We start from the raw sequence: 15,023 nt of genomic DNA, 5'->3' as shown, positions 1-15,023 counted from the left end.
TACAGTGTACATATTCCTCGGCAACTTGAATTACATCTGGGTTGATGTGCAGATGAACTTTGCTATCAGTAGAACAACCCATTGGCTCAAATCGATCAAAAAATTCAGCAGCAATACCATCAACATTGTTTGCAGATTCCACTGCTACAGCATTAGAAAGCTGAAGTAGCCCCAATTTGGTTGAAGTCTTGTAACTGAGTAAAGACTCCTTTGCATTCCTAACAACATGGAATGTAGTAATGAGCATTGCATTCTTTGACTTAATCTCTGCAGTAAAAGTTCCAATCACTGGCAAGGCTACCTTTCAACCATAGGCAGTGGCTTTGCCATTGTAGTTTTCAAGCTTTGGGAACTGTTTTTTAAATTTTTCATAGTGGCACTCAGCAATGGTGTCAATGTTTGCTCCAGTGTCAATGAGAACTTTGAGACAAATACCAGCAATGTATACTATAGTCTCTGGGTTGTTTGGAAGATCATTCCATTCTGTGATTGCTTGTACTCCATAAGTGTAATCACATTCACTGTCATCTGAGACTGATTGTAATGAAATGTTGTCTTGTACATTATTAACATTCTGGATAAGAGGTGCAATATTGTGTTTACCACCTCCACACCTATGACCTGATCCTCGTACAGTGCTTTTATTCACTGACTGTGGTTTCTTTAGTGCGGAACGACACATAGCACCAAAATGACCTAGTTTACCACACTCATAGCACTTCTTACCTTGAGCAGGACAAACATTATCTTGGTGTGGGTAGTCTCCTCCACAATTGTAACATTTATTGTTGACACTCTCTGATGTGGGTCGTTGTGACTGAGTCTTGTTCCATGACCCCAGTTGTGATGTGGTTCTCGGCTCAATTTGATGTTAAGTTTGCCATGATATCTTCTTTGATCACGGCGTCCTTCCTGAACCTTACGTACCTCATCACTGTTAGTAACAGTGGCAGAACCGTTGTTGGCACTGCACTCCATGACACTAGCATCACGTGCAGCATCTTCCATTCGACGAGCCATATCCAGTATCTTGGTAAGAGAACTTTCATCATCATCAAGTTCTAGAGTTCTTCGACGGAGACGTGTAGATGTGCATGTTTCAATTATTTGCCGTTTGATTTCTTTGTCAATATCAGCAAACTCACAATGGGCTGCTAAACCCTGCAGACGTGTGTGGTATTGATCAACGGTTTCATTAGAGAGTTGTCTGGCTCTCCTGAAATGCATAATTTCCATTGCAGTATTTTGTCTTGGTTTGAAGTGCTCAGTTAATTTGGCAATATCATAATCTTTGGCACCACCAGTGTCTTTCAGTGTGTCAAAGATGTCACAAACTCGATCACCTGCACAATGAAGTAGAAAGGCACGCTTTCTTTCAGCACTTTTGATGTCAGAAACTATCAACAAATTTTCAAACCTTTTAAGCCATTTGATCCACCTCTGTGACAGGTTTGTCTGGTCACAGTCAGGATCAAATGCAGGAAACTGAGGTATATTTGCCATTTTTACTGTATAAAAGTAAACTAATCACTTAAAATGTTCCTCGGAATATTAAACACTTGCTGCACTGTATATGTTAGTTAAGAATTCACTGTAATTACTTTAATTTTGCAAAGCACAAAAGCATTTTAAGGCAAAAGTTCACAACAGTGCACAATATAGCAGCAACTGACTTCTTACCTAGCCTTGTGTACTTGTGGTGGTGTTCCTACCTACAGCTGCACAGCAGTTGTCACAGCAGTTGTCACAGCAGTTGTCACAGCAGTTGTCACAGCAGTTGTCACAGCAGTTGTCACAGCAGTTGGTACAGCAGTTGTCACAGCAGTTGGTACAGCAGTTGTCACAGCAGTTGTCACAGCAGTTGTCAGCAATGTTGTTGTTTGATGAGTTTTCAGCACTGTCAACACAGCAGAGTTCACAGCATGATGAATTTTGTAGCACGAAGCGTTGTTTCGTACGCAAAACATCGTGTTTTGTACACAGCATCAAAGCGTCGTTTCGTACACAGCGTCGGCAGATATCCATATTTCTCAGTACACAGCTTGTCAGCACGTAGCATCGGTTAGCACACAGCATCGGTTGGCACACAGCATCGGTTGGCACACACCATCGGTTGGCACACACCATCGGTTGGCACACACCATCGGTTGGCACACACCATCGGTTGGCACACACCATCGGTTGGCACACACCATCGGGTATGGTGCTCACAGACAGCTTCTCCTCCTCCGGGCAGCATGCTTCTTCCTTGTGTTTTAAGCTGAAATACCTGCGTTCACAGTTCATCCTCGTCGCCAGTGTGGTGTTGTGTGTTGCTGAGGAAGTCTTGGTTGTAGGGTTGATATAAAGCCATTGCTTGGTTACTGACTAATACTTATAAACGATTACATGACTATTAGCTACCAAGCTTGGCGGGCGTCCTGTACGCTCTACTGTTTACCTTCCTCTGCTGGCGTTTGAGCCGCAGCACATACAAACGGATGGTACCGTTTTCTGTGAACATGACAGAAGGTTCTTAATGCCAGTAAACTGGAATATTTGTTGCTAGCCTTTTACTCCCCTAGAACCTTGAATGATATGTGGCCAGTTATGTGTTCCAGTGATGCTGTAAGTTACTCCGTTAAGATATTAATATGGGAGTTTTATCTCCCTGATCATAACAGTACCACACAAATTCAACAGCCGACAACAAAATCGTCCACATATTTACATTAGAAGAACTTCTAATACGTCTCACTACAATCTCATGCGTTGTCATTCTATTTTCCCTCCCCCCCCCCCCCCCCCCCAAGATACATACAGTCTAGTTTTGATTTAATGATACACCAGTGCCTACTGTTTTTTTTTTTTTTTTTTTTTTTGAGTGGCGGAGGGAGGAGTGAGAGGGTACGAATAAATGTGAAGCAAAGTCATTGTTGTCACATCAAGAACGACCCGCCTTTTATGTTCATGTTTGCCTAGTCTTCACTTCACGTTAACTTTTCAACCTTAATGTTCTTCACAAATACGTAATGAAATTATTACGCAAGGTTTTCTTGTTAAATCGAGTCTTTTTAGTAAATAACAGCTGTAAGTACGGAGGACATGACCAATAGTCCCTCGTGCTGCGTCAGGACCTGCTTCACCAGCACTGGCAATGATGAAGGGACAGTGTAGACGACCAGTCGTCTCGCGTGCTGCGTCAGGAGCTGCTTCACCAGCACTGTCAATGATGAAGGGACAGTGTAGACGACCAGTCGTCTCGCGTGCTGCGTCAGGAGCTGCTTCACCAGCACTGGCAATGATGAAGGGACAGTGTAGACGACCAGTCGTCTCGCGTGCTGCGTCAGGAGCTGCTTCACCAGCACTGGCAATGATGAAGGGACGGTGGACATGATCCAGATTCCCTCACACCTGAAACAACAATTCACCCTTTTAAAGTATGTTTGTAAACAAATTGCAAGTACATAAACATTTTATATATACCTGTTGCCCACATGCCCCCGAGCTCTTGTGACAGACAGCTACCCGTAACAAACCATTAGAAAGTTGGCATGTAGCTGATAAGTGTACCAGGCAAGTCAGAAGCATGTGATATATTCCCACTTAACATGCACCATCCTCACATCTCCAAAGATCATTATGTGGGTCCGGTGATAACTGCCTCTGAGTGAGGATGTGGTGGTTTTTTTCTTGTCTTATAAAACGACATATAAATGCAATTCAAAGGCAAGGTACTGAAGCACCATAACAGTGTAACACCTCAGGATGCATCACCACCAGAACACCACAATAATAAGAAAATACACGAAACCAATACATAAACACAACAGTACAGAAATATACATCACCAGTGCAATACACAGACACTCACCAGGGTACAACTCCATGCACACAAAAGCAATGACACAAATACAAGTAAAGACAGAAGAAAAACTAAAATACACCACTACAACAATATAATACTCAGCGATATCAAAACATTGCTCTATGGATAATGTAAAATGCACAACCACACAAGGACAATATACCAAATGGATCATAACACACAACACGGGATACCTATAACTACCTGGACAATTCACACTATAGTACCCAGTAACAAAGCGAAGACGGGGAGAGCAAAACTAAGCACATACACGAGGAACAAGTACCGAGCATAACAATATGAGAAACAGCATACAAGGTAAAAACAGCCCAAGGAATAATATAATATAAAAACAGGAAAACATTAACAGAGAAAAAATGCATATAATACAAAGGCCCAAAAGGTGTCCCAGTAACGAAGCGTACCAGATTACGGTAGCGTCATTAAGCCGTACAAATAATTAATAAAATACTCAAGGAAAAAAAAAAAACAAGGAGACGCCACCCTGACCCTCCCCACACTTTTTTTTTTTGTTTACACCCACCAGCTCGCGGCAGCAGGTCCACAAATATCTGATCAACCCTAATGGAAACTACTTTCGGATGATCAGGGATGTCTGACAACGGGGATTTCCCATCATCAATACCAGATGCCCATCTCACCCTGCTCCCGCTCCTCGACAACTACCGCCTCATTGACCCCACCCTTTATCTCCATTGTGTCCTTACCACCAAGGCACCATGACCTGTCAGTGCCCTTCCGGTGTTTCTGCTGAGTGACCAGCTCAGTTGGACGCGGAAGGTCCTGCAAGCGAGTCGAGAGGCACGCACACCCTCTATTGGAGAAGCAGCTGGAGAAGCCTCCGAGATGAGGGGGGAAACCCCCACGTCCAGAGACCCCACAAGTGGAGCAAGTGAACTAGAACCGCTCTCCAAAGCAGATGTGGACGCCTCTTGGGGAGCTGGTACTTCCACCACAGGAGGCAGTACACTGTGAATCTTCACTGGCATAGTCTGCACCACACACAGCCCGGCAGATGAAGCCTCATACACTGGCCATTCGACTGCTCCCAGTTGCACAGGACACTCCACCGGCTCCTCGCAAGCCTCAGGGACATAGATGCAGACAGGCGTCTAGCAAGCTGGGAGGTGGACCACCACCAGCCAACACTTCTGCAGAATTCCGCTGGGTTCGGAGAAGCAGAAAAATCACCCTCCCTGAAGATATTGACATGTTCAGCCACCTTCACTAAGCAAGCTGCCACCAGGTAACCCCTGCAGACCACACAGATAACAGGTACAGGGCTGACCTGAATACATACATCGGACCATAAACCTCATCAGAGAAAACGAAGATGGTATATCTTGCATCTGGGACTTTGTCAGCGTCCAGGTGCCAGCAAGCATTCCCTTACAATAGCCCGCTGAAACTTTATTCCACCTCACGTTTAACACCTTCACGAACTACCCAAACATCCTGGTCTACAGCCCATCTGTTATTTCAAATAGTGCACCATTCACTGACACAAAAATGGTCACAAGTTTACCACTCGTACTGTGCCAGCACACCCTGACATACGGAAAGAGCAACCCTCACACCACTCGAGGAACTTCCGGAACATATCTAGCCGAATAAATTTCAACATACGTCGGTCTTTAACTAGCTGCACTCCTACTAGATCAGTCAACTTCACAAGGACCCCCTCCACCAGCACGATACCATGCGTTGGTTGGTCATGTGACGTTGAAAATTTTAGTCTAGTCAAAGATGTCTGTTTCAGATACGTCTTAACTACCCCATCGCAAAGGAAATCTGTACAGAGGGGTACCACACCGGCCACAGAACTGACACCCAACCACCGACTCCACGCCTTGGTAGTCAACTGGGGACCAATACCTGAGCGACCAGCCAGCCATAACTGTGGATGTGAATAATCGCTCTCCTGATTTGGCGATTGACTGCATGAATTAGTTGTCCTTGCTTTGTCTCTCCTCGCCGCTGTCCCCTTCAGGGGTCGGGGTCCAGCCGTTCCATCACTAGTGCTTACTCTTCTCCATGGAGTTGGTCCGAGTTTGCTGGCCTGGAGTTCACTAATGAAGTGAATTATGTTGTTGTGGGATCGACATTTAGAGGATGTGCTGCACAAATGTTCACAAAACCTGCTTGGAGTACAATGGGTAATGTCTGGCTGGGTAGCGCTTAAAATTAAATTGAGCGACGTTTTTGTATTGTTTATGACCATGTACGAGGACCAGACGTTCCCTCTACCTCATGAGCAGGACGAGGTGAAGATCTATTATGTTAGCAAAAGTTCTCGTGTTGGTACATGATGCGGCTTTCGAGATGGCTAAAGAGGTAATTCTGTCTATGTGGTCAAATTGTTGGTGCACAGGAAAGCAAGTTTACTTCTGGACTAGCCAGGGTTTTATTAAATGGTACTAAAACCATCCTTGTGTAGTTAGTGAGAAATATTTCCTCTTTCAAGCTGGTGACAGGTTACAGCCTACACTTTATTTAGGCTGGGCAACCATGTACATGCTATAAGTTGAAATTCCAGAATAAACATGCCGCTGCTCGCCGTGAGGGGCCTGTGGACAGGGGGGAACATTTATGGAGAAAATTTCTTCCCTTCCTCCCTAGAGAAGTACCAGTGATATTAGTGTATTGGGCTCCAGCGTCAACAGTGATGCAGCAGGTAGTGATGGCATTCCTGGCTGGGTTCCTGTGCATGTGCGTGTTCCTGGTGTAGCAGCCCCATTGCTTCTGGGTGGTGTGGAGGGTGAAAGCTGTGGTTCCTCCGATAACCAGCAAATGAGGGTGTGGTCGATGACGTGATGTGTGGGGTGAATACCATGTGAGGTGATGCGTCCTAAAGGTAGAGCAGTGGGGCCTTGTGACGCCAGTGAGTGTGATTTGATTGTGCAGTGGGTATTGGCGGGTATTCCAATCCCACCTACTCCAGTGGGTCGCATCCCTGTTCATAGTTCGTAGCACGAGTGGGGTCGCCGTCGGCTAGTGCTCGTGACAATCTTCGAACTCGAGTCAAAGTCCAGTCGAGTTTGTGTACAGGTACACACCCCACCCTCTGCATCTGATACGGATGCAGAGGGTGGGGTGTGGTGTAAACATCGTGGACGATGTTCTTGACCTGCAGGTAATAGCTGGATGTGGTGTAGAGGTTGCGCTTACCTCGGACGTGAGCTGCTAGTGGTTCTGTAGGTCGTGACGCTCATCATGTCAGTGGTGGAAGATTAGAACCTCTTGGGGGCCCCCCTGCCCAGGGGGGGGGGGCGAGATATGTGTACCCACCTTGGGAAGTGGTTAGCGAGGTGGGTGATAGTTAAAGACTTTAGTCTCAATCCTTTTGAGTTAAAACGTTTCCTATTTTGTCTTTTGCCATTCTCAATGTGAATGGGCCGTGTTTTCAGACGAAACAATTATGATATCATGGCAACGAAAGCCGACATAAGACTGATGTGGTGTTTGTGCAGAAGCACAAAGTGCAGAGGGCGGCGCAGATCACCTTTAGTGGACTGTTATCGGGTATTGTTTAATCACACAGTAGTGTTTAATCCCAACGGCTGTTGAAAGCCTCTGGGATTAAGCAATCGAAGAAATCGAGTTGAAAATCACAACATCAGGTATTGTTTAATCACAAAGGCTGTTGAAAGGTGGCACCTGGACTCACTGAAAAATTGGCTCCGGTTCGTGTTTTACACAAGGAGCCGGATGGTGTGGGTCACAGTTGTGCTCAGGTGTGTCTTGCGGATCTTTGATGAGTTACCAAGTTAAGTTCTGTGCGCCTCCAGGGTTTACCAGGTGTATAGAAGGGGAGAGTTTTTCTCCAGTTATGTTATGGTCTTAATGAGGCATGATAATAGTGTTAAGGTCTCAGGGATGCGGTTAAGTTTTATTGTGTGCATGCTGTGTTGGACTGTAGCAGTGAAGGAAGACCCTCTCTCTCGTGCTCCTGTCAAGATATTGAATTGTTCTGGGTTCAGGGATGCCAGTTCCCGGCTGCATAAACTACGTTCATTGGTTGCATGGTGGTACTGACTCTTGTGTCTCAATGTCGTAGCTTCTCTAACAATTGCATGATTGTAGCTTAAGTGGTGGTTTGGAGTGAAGTTCAGTCGGGGGAGGGGCGGTTGTAACTCAACTGTAGTTTGTTGAAATGTGAGGATGTGGCTCGATGACTTCGGGTATATGGGTAATTTTCTTTATGATGAAGTGATGAGATTGATGTAAGGAGGAATCGAGAATGTTTTCCATATATGAAGACGAGGCGGGTGGCCGAGATGTTTGGCCTCAAAGTACCACAGGATGCATTGATTCATCTGCATTTCCTCATAAATAGTAGATTGGATACACATTGCGAGATCTCCGTGTAAAGCTCAATTAAATGGGTCGAGTGATAATGTTGAAGGGGGTGCAAGTGCAGGCACGTTATAAGAGGGTGTATGGCGGTTTCTACAGATCCTGCTTAAGGGGGGCGGAGGGGGTAGAAGGCTAGGCAAGGGTCCGTGTTTGTCTGGTTTACTCCTAATCAATGGTAGGTACGGATGGGATGCTCTACTATGCCCATGTGGGGTTTGAGGCATTGTATAGGATATAGGAAGGTCGATGGGCATGTTGGTTTGCAGAATTCAGCTGCTGATGGTTTGGCACGGGTTGTGCAGGTGGTTGTGGGCGAGGTGCTCCCCCTGATGGGAAGGCTCAGATGCCTCTGAGCCAGGAGGTTATGCTCCAGGAGGCCCTTGTGGAGTTATGGATGTTGGTCGTCTGCCAGCTGGTGTGCCTGTGATGATTCCTCTTCATTGGTTTTATTGACCGAAATGTTCATCTTGTGTGACTTCATGCAATAAGTCTTATGGATGCCTGTACTCACCTAGTTGTACTCACCTAGTTGTGCTTGCGGGGGTTGAGCTCTGGCTCTTTGGTCCCGCCTCTCAACTGTCAATCAACAGGTGTACAGGTTCCTGAGCCTATTGGGCTCTATCATATCTACACTTGAAACTGTGTATGGAGTCATCCTCCACCACATCACTTCCTAATGCATTCCATTTGTCAACCACTCTGACACTAAAAAAGTTCTTTCTAATATCTCTGTGGCTCATTTGGGCACTCAGTTTCCACCTGTGTCCCCTAGTGCGTGTGCCCCTTGTGTTAAACAGCCCGTCTTTATCAACCCTGTCAATTCCCTTGAGGATCTTTAATGTGGTGATCATGTCCCCCCTAACTCTTCTGTCTTCCAACGAAGTGAGGTTTAATTCCCGTAGTCTCTCCTCGTAGCCCATACCTCTCAGCTCGGGTACTAGTCTGGTGGCAAACCTTGGAACCTTTTCCATTTTAGTCTTATGCTTGACTAGATATGGACTCCATGCTGGTGCCGCATACTCCAGGATTGGTCTGACATATGTGGTATATAATGTTCTGAAAGATTCCTTACACAAGTTTCTAAAGGCCGTTTTTATGTTAGCCAACCTGGCATATGCTGCTGCTGTTATCCTCTTGATGTGAGCATCAGGGGACAGGTCTGGCGTGATATCAACCCCCAGGTCTTTCTGTGTGTGTGTGTGTGTGTGTGTGTGTGTGTGTGTGTGTGTGTGTGTGTGTGTGTGTGTGTGTACTCACCTATATGTACTCACCTATATGTACTCACCTATATGTGCTTGCAGGATCGAGCATTGACTCTTGGATCCCGCCTTTCGAGCATCGGTTGTTTACAGCAATGACTCCTGTCCCATTTCCCTATCATACTTGGTTTTAAAATTATGAATAGTATTTGCTTCCACAACCTGTTCCTGAAGTGCATTCCATTTCCCCACTACTCTCACGCTAAAAGAAAACTTCCTTACATCTCTGTGACTCATCTGAGTTTCAAGCTTCCATCCATGTCCTCTCGTTCTGTTACTATTCCGTGTGAACATTTCGTCTATGTCCACTCTGTCAATTCCTCTGAGTATCTTATACGTTCCTATCATGTCCCCCCTCTCCCTTCTTCTTTCTAGTGTCGTAAGGCACAGTTCCCTCAGGCGCTCTTCATACCCCATCCCTCGTAGCTCTGGGACGAGTCTCGTTGCAAACCTCTGAACCTTTTCCAGTTTCATTATATGCTTCTTCAGATGGGGACTCCATGATGAGGCGGCATACTCTAAGACTGGCCTTACGTAGGCAGTGTAAAGCGCCCTAAATGCCTCCTTACTTAGGTTTCTGAATGATGTTCTAACTTTTGCCAGTGTAGAGTACGCTGCTGTCGTTATCCTATTAATATGTGCCTCAGGAGATAGATTAGGTGTTACGTCCACCCCCAGGTCTCTTTCACGCGTCGTTACAGGTAGGCTGTTCCCCTTCATTGTGTACTGTCCCTTTGGTCTCCTATCTCCTAGTCCCATTTCCATAACTTTACATTTGCTCGTGTTGAATTCTAGTAGCCATTTCTCTGACCATCTCTGCAATCTGTTCAGGTCCTCTTGGAGGATCCTGCAATCCTCATCTGTCACAACTCTTCTCATCAACTTTGCATCATCCGCAAACATCGACATGTAGGACTCTACGCCTGTAAACATGTCGTTAACATATACAAGAAATAGAATTGGTCCCAGCACCGATCCTTGTGGTACTCCACTTGTTACTGTTCGCCAGTCCGACTTCTCGCCCCTTACCGTAACTCTTTGGCTCCTTCCTGTTAGGTAGTTCCTTATCCATTCTAGGACCTTTCCCCCCACCCCCGCCTGCCTCTCGAGCTTGAACAGCAGTCTCATGTGCGGTACTGTATCAAAGGCTTTTTGGCAGTCCAGAAATATGCAGTCTGCCCAACCATCTCTGTCCTGTCTTATCCTCGTTATTTTATCATAGAATTCCAGAAGGTTTGTTAGGCACGATTTCCCTGTCCAGAACCCATGTTGATGTTTGTTCACAAACCTAATGTTCTCCAGGTGTGCAACCAGTCGTAGCCTAATTATTCTTTCCAGTATTTTACAGGGGATGCTTGTCAGTGATACAGGTCTGTAGTTAAGTGCCTCCTCCCTATCTCCTTTCTTGAAGATCGGCACGACATTTGCCTTCTTCCAGCAACTGGGCAATTCTCCTGACATAAGTGACTCATTAAAGATCATTGCCAGAGGCACGCTGAGGGCCTGTGCTGCTTCTTTTAGTATCCACGGTGATACTTTGTCTGGTCCAACTGCTTTAGTTGCATCTAGAGTTGTCAACTGTTTCATTACCTCCTCTGCTGTCACCTCTATATCTGATAGTCTTTCATCTAGTGTGTGTGTGTGTGTGTGTGTGTGTGTGTGTGTGTGTGTGTTTCTTTGTGTTCCGTCTCCTGCGTCCATTATTATACTTTTAATGCGATCGTATTGTTTCGTATTTATGTATTCACTGTTGTCATGGGTGATATGTAGACATCTCGAGTCACATCTCGAGAATATCTCGAGTCACTACACACTTGCCTGTGTGTAGTGACTCGAGATATTCCTTGCTAGTGTGTGGAGGTTGTTCTGTGGCCTCCATTGTGTGTGTCACATGTTGCCCTATTATGTGTATGTTGCATTGTTTCTTGTATTTTTTAGATTACTTCTCTCATGCTGGTGGGATTTCTGTTTACTTTGTACACATTTCTGTATACATGTATTGTGTTGTATGTATAACTGGGGACTATTGTAACTGTGGTGCTTGGGGGGTGGGGGTGGGGTGGGGGGCTTCCAGGGCCTGTGAGGTTCACTGTTGTTCTCGGTTGTTTGGGTTTATAATGTTTTCTTGGGTTTGAGAGGATTGTTGTGCTATCTTGTGTATTGCTTCTGTTAATCTCGACATAAATTGTATGTATATACTGTATACGTTGTATTTTAAAGTAAAAAAATTGTACGAATGCGATACACAAACTAACCGTAAAATTGTAGATCAGTGTGTCATTAATGGCTGCACGTTAAAGTTACATTTTTTCATTGAACTATTTATATGCAAAATAGCTTTCAAACGCTTGAGGAAGCGTTGCATCCCTATCTTCCTCTTGTCCAACACGGACTCATTTCACAAGAATATTGCAGCACTCCATATTTTAGAGACATTTCTGAGTTTCTACTGTTTTTCGTAACAAGGGATTGGTCGCTGTGATTAAAACTAACGGCGCCTTAACAGTCTAAACTGAAACCATTAGACTTCCTGCAGGGTCATTACACAATGTTTATGTCCATGAATGTTGGATCAAATAAAATTATACAAAAAACTATAACAATACACTATGTACATCCTGTATGCTAGGGTGCTAAATCTAGTTGACTTAGTGGATTCTCTCAGCCTCAAAAGGGAGACAAGGCTCTTGAATATTATCTCATCTTTATTTATTTTATCGGGATGTCCAAACTGGATTGTCTCCCCGTTTTCCACGAGGCTGCAGCCTGCGTCGAAGACTTCCACGAGGCTGCAGCCTGCGTCGAAGACTTCCACGAGGCTGCAGCCTGCGTCGAAGACTTCCACGAGGCTGCAGCCTGCGTCGAAGACTTCCACGAGGCTGCAGCCTGCGTCGAAGACTTCCACGAGGCTGCAGCCTGCGTCGAAGACTTCCACGAGGCTGCAGCCTGCGTCGAAGACTTCCACGAGGCTGCAGCCTGCGTCGAAGACTTCCACGAGGCTGCAGCCTGCGTCGAAGACTTCCACGAGGCTGCAGCCTGCGTCGAAGACTTCCACGAGGCTGCAGCCTGCGTCGAAGACTTCCACGAGGCTGCAGCCTGCGTCGAAGACTTCCACGAGGCTGCAGCCTGCGTCGAAGACTTTCACGAGGCTGCAGCCTGCGTCGAAGACTTTCACGAGGCTGCAGCCTGCGTCGAAGACTTTCACGAGGCTGCAGCCTGCGTCGAAGACTTTCACGAGGCTGCAGCCTGCGTCGAAGACTTTCACGAGGCTGCAGCCTGCGTCGAAGACTTTCACGAGGCTGCAGCCTGCGTCGAAGACTTTCACGAGGCTGCAGCCTGCGTCGAAGACTTTCACGAGGCTGCAGCCTGCGTCGAAGACTTTCACGAGGCTGCAGCCTGCGTCGAAGACTTTCACGAGGCTGCAGCCTGCGTCGAAGACTTTCACGAGGCTGCAGCCTGCGTCGAAGACTTTCACGAGGCTGCAGCCTGCGTCGAAGACTTTCACGAGGCTGCAGCCTGCGTCGAAGACTTTCACGAGGCTGCAGCCTGCGTCGAAGACTTTCACGAGGCTGCAGCCTGCGTCGAAGACTTTCACGAGGCTGCAGCCTGCGTCGAAGACTTTCACGAGGCTGCAGCCTGCGTCGAAGACTTTCACGAGGCTGCAGCCTGCGTCGAAGACTTTCACGAGGCTGCAGCCTGCGTCGAAGACTTTCACGAGGCTGCAGCCTGCGTCGAAGACTTTCACGAGGCTGCAGCCTGCGTCGAAGACTTTCACGAGGCTGCAGCCTGCGTCGAAGACTTTCACGAGGCTGCAGCCTGCGTCGAAGACTTTCACGAGGCTGCAGCCTGCGTCGAAGACTTTCACGAGGCTGCAGCCTGCGTCGAAGACTTTCACGAGGCTGCAGCCTGCGTCGAAGACTTTCACGAGGCTGCAGCCTGCGTCGAAGACTTTCACGAGGCTGCAGCCTGCGTCGAAGACTTTCACGAGGCTGCAGCCTGCGTCGAAGACTTTCACGAGGCTGCAGCCTGCGTCGAAGACTTTCACGAGGCTGCAGCCTGCGTCGAAGACTTTCACGAGGCTGCAGCCTGCGTCGAAGACTTTCACGAGGCTGCAGCCTGCGTCGAAGACTTTCACGAGGCTGCAGCCTGCGTCGAAGACTTTCACGAGGCTGCAGCCTGCGTCGAAGACTTTCACGAGGCTGCAGCCTGCGTCGAAGACTTTCACGAGGCTGCAGCCTGCGTCGAAGACTTTCACGAGGCTGCAGCCTGCGTCGAAGACTTTCACGAGGCTGCAGCCTGCGTCGAAGACTTTCACGAGGCTGCAGCCTGCGTCGAAGACTTTCACGAGGCTGCAGCCTGCGTCGAAGACTTTCACGAGGCTGCAGCCTGCGTCGAAGACTTTCACGAGGCTGCAGCCTGCGTCGAAGACTTTCACGAGGCTGCAGCCTGCGTCGAAGACTTTCACGAGGCTGCAGCCTGCGTCGAAGACTTTCACGAGGCTGCAGCCTGCGTCGAAGACTTTCACGAGGCTGCAGCCTGCGTCGAAGACTTTCACGAGGCTGCAGCCTGCGTCGAAGACTTTCACGAGGCTGCAGCCTGCGTCGAAGACTTTCACGAGGCTGCAGCCTGCGTCGAAGACTTTCACGAGGCTGCAGCCTGCGTCGAAGACTTTCACGAGGCTGCAGCCTGCGTCGAAGACTTTCACGAGGCTGCAGCCTGCGTCGAAGACTTTCACGAGGCTGCAGCCTGCGTCGAAGACTTTCACGAGGCTGCAGCCTGCGTCGAAGACTTTCACGAGGCTGCAGCCTGCGTCGAAGACTTTCACGAGGCTGCAGCCTGCGTCGAAGACTTTCACGAGGCTGCAGCCTGCGTCGAAGACTTTCACGAGGCTGCAGCCTGCGTCGAAGACTTTCACGAGGCTGCAGCCTGCGTCGAAGACTTTCACGAGGCTGCAGCCTGCGTCGAAGACTTTCACGAGGCTGCAGCCTGCGTCGAAGACTTTCACGAGGCTGCAGCCTGCGTCGAAGACTTTCACGAGGCTGCAGCCTGCGTCGAAGACTTTCACGAGGCTATAGTCTGTGAAGGATTAAAGAATCTATAAGCACGAGGGTTTAAGAACTATTAAACGGAGAAAACAATCCCTGCTTCACGATTCAACACTGAATCATCTACGTAGGTAAAATTTTCTTGACTAACTTTACTAGTTTGTCAAATCCTGGAGTAGGATAAGAAAGCTGGTAAAGTGATGAGAGGGGTTGACAGTGGCCTGCACCTTACAATAGATTACATACTTATCCTGCCTCTGGCAGGTATGTGATTATCAGAAGGTACCATGCCGTTCTGAGGAAGAATAGACACCTATAAGCATTTCTGAAGCCAATTCTTGCAGTCATCCCCTAAGGGTCAGCATTATCCCATGAGCCACGCGTCGGGTGACATCCCAAAGAACCGTTTGCTTCAGTAATTATTTCCCCTCCTGCGTGCTTCCTTGCCGTGGTGAGGGGGCTCACGTACACCTCCCTGGGACCGGTGTGGGTTGC

General features: G+C 47.5%; 1 long non-coding RNA gene across 1 annotated transcript in view; it reads right to left on the bottom strand.

The window, feature by feature from the left end:
* Positions 1–2,602: 2,602 nt before the first annotated feature.
* LOC138350934 (uncharacterized) overlaps positions 2,603–15,023 on the bottom strand; it is a 130,451-nt gene continuing 118,030 nt past the window's right edge. Inside the window, exon 2 of the long non-coding RNA XR_011222302.1 lies at positions 2,603–3,393. This is a non-coding gene — a long non-coding RNA (uncharacterized lncRNA). The remainder of the gene's footprint in view (positions 3,394–15,023) is intronic.

This window comes from Procambarus clarkii, chromosome 48 (genome assembly GCF_040958095.1).
Source record: "Procambarus clarkii isolate CNS0578487 chromosome 48, FALCON_Pclarkii_2.0, whole genome shotgun sequence".
NCBI classification, from domain to species: domain Eukaryota; kingdom Metazoa; phylum Arthropoda; class Malacostraca; order Decapoda; family Cambaridae; genus Procambarus; species Procambarus clarkii.
Note: the sequence above shows the minus strand (reverse complement) of the source record. Positions and strands in the feature narration are given on the sequence as shown.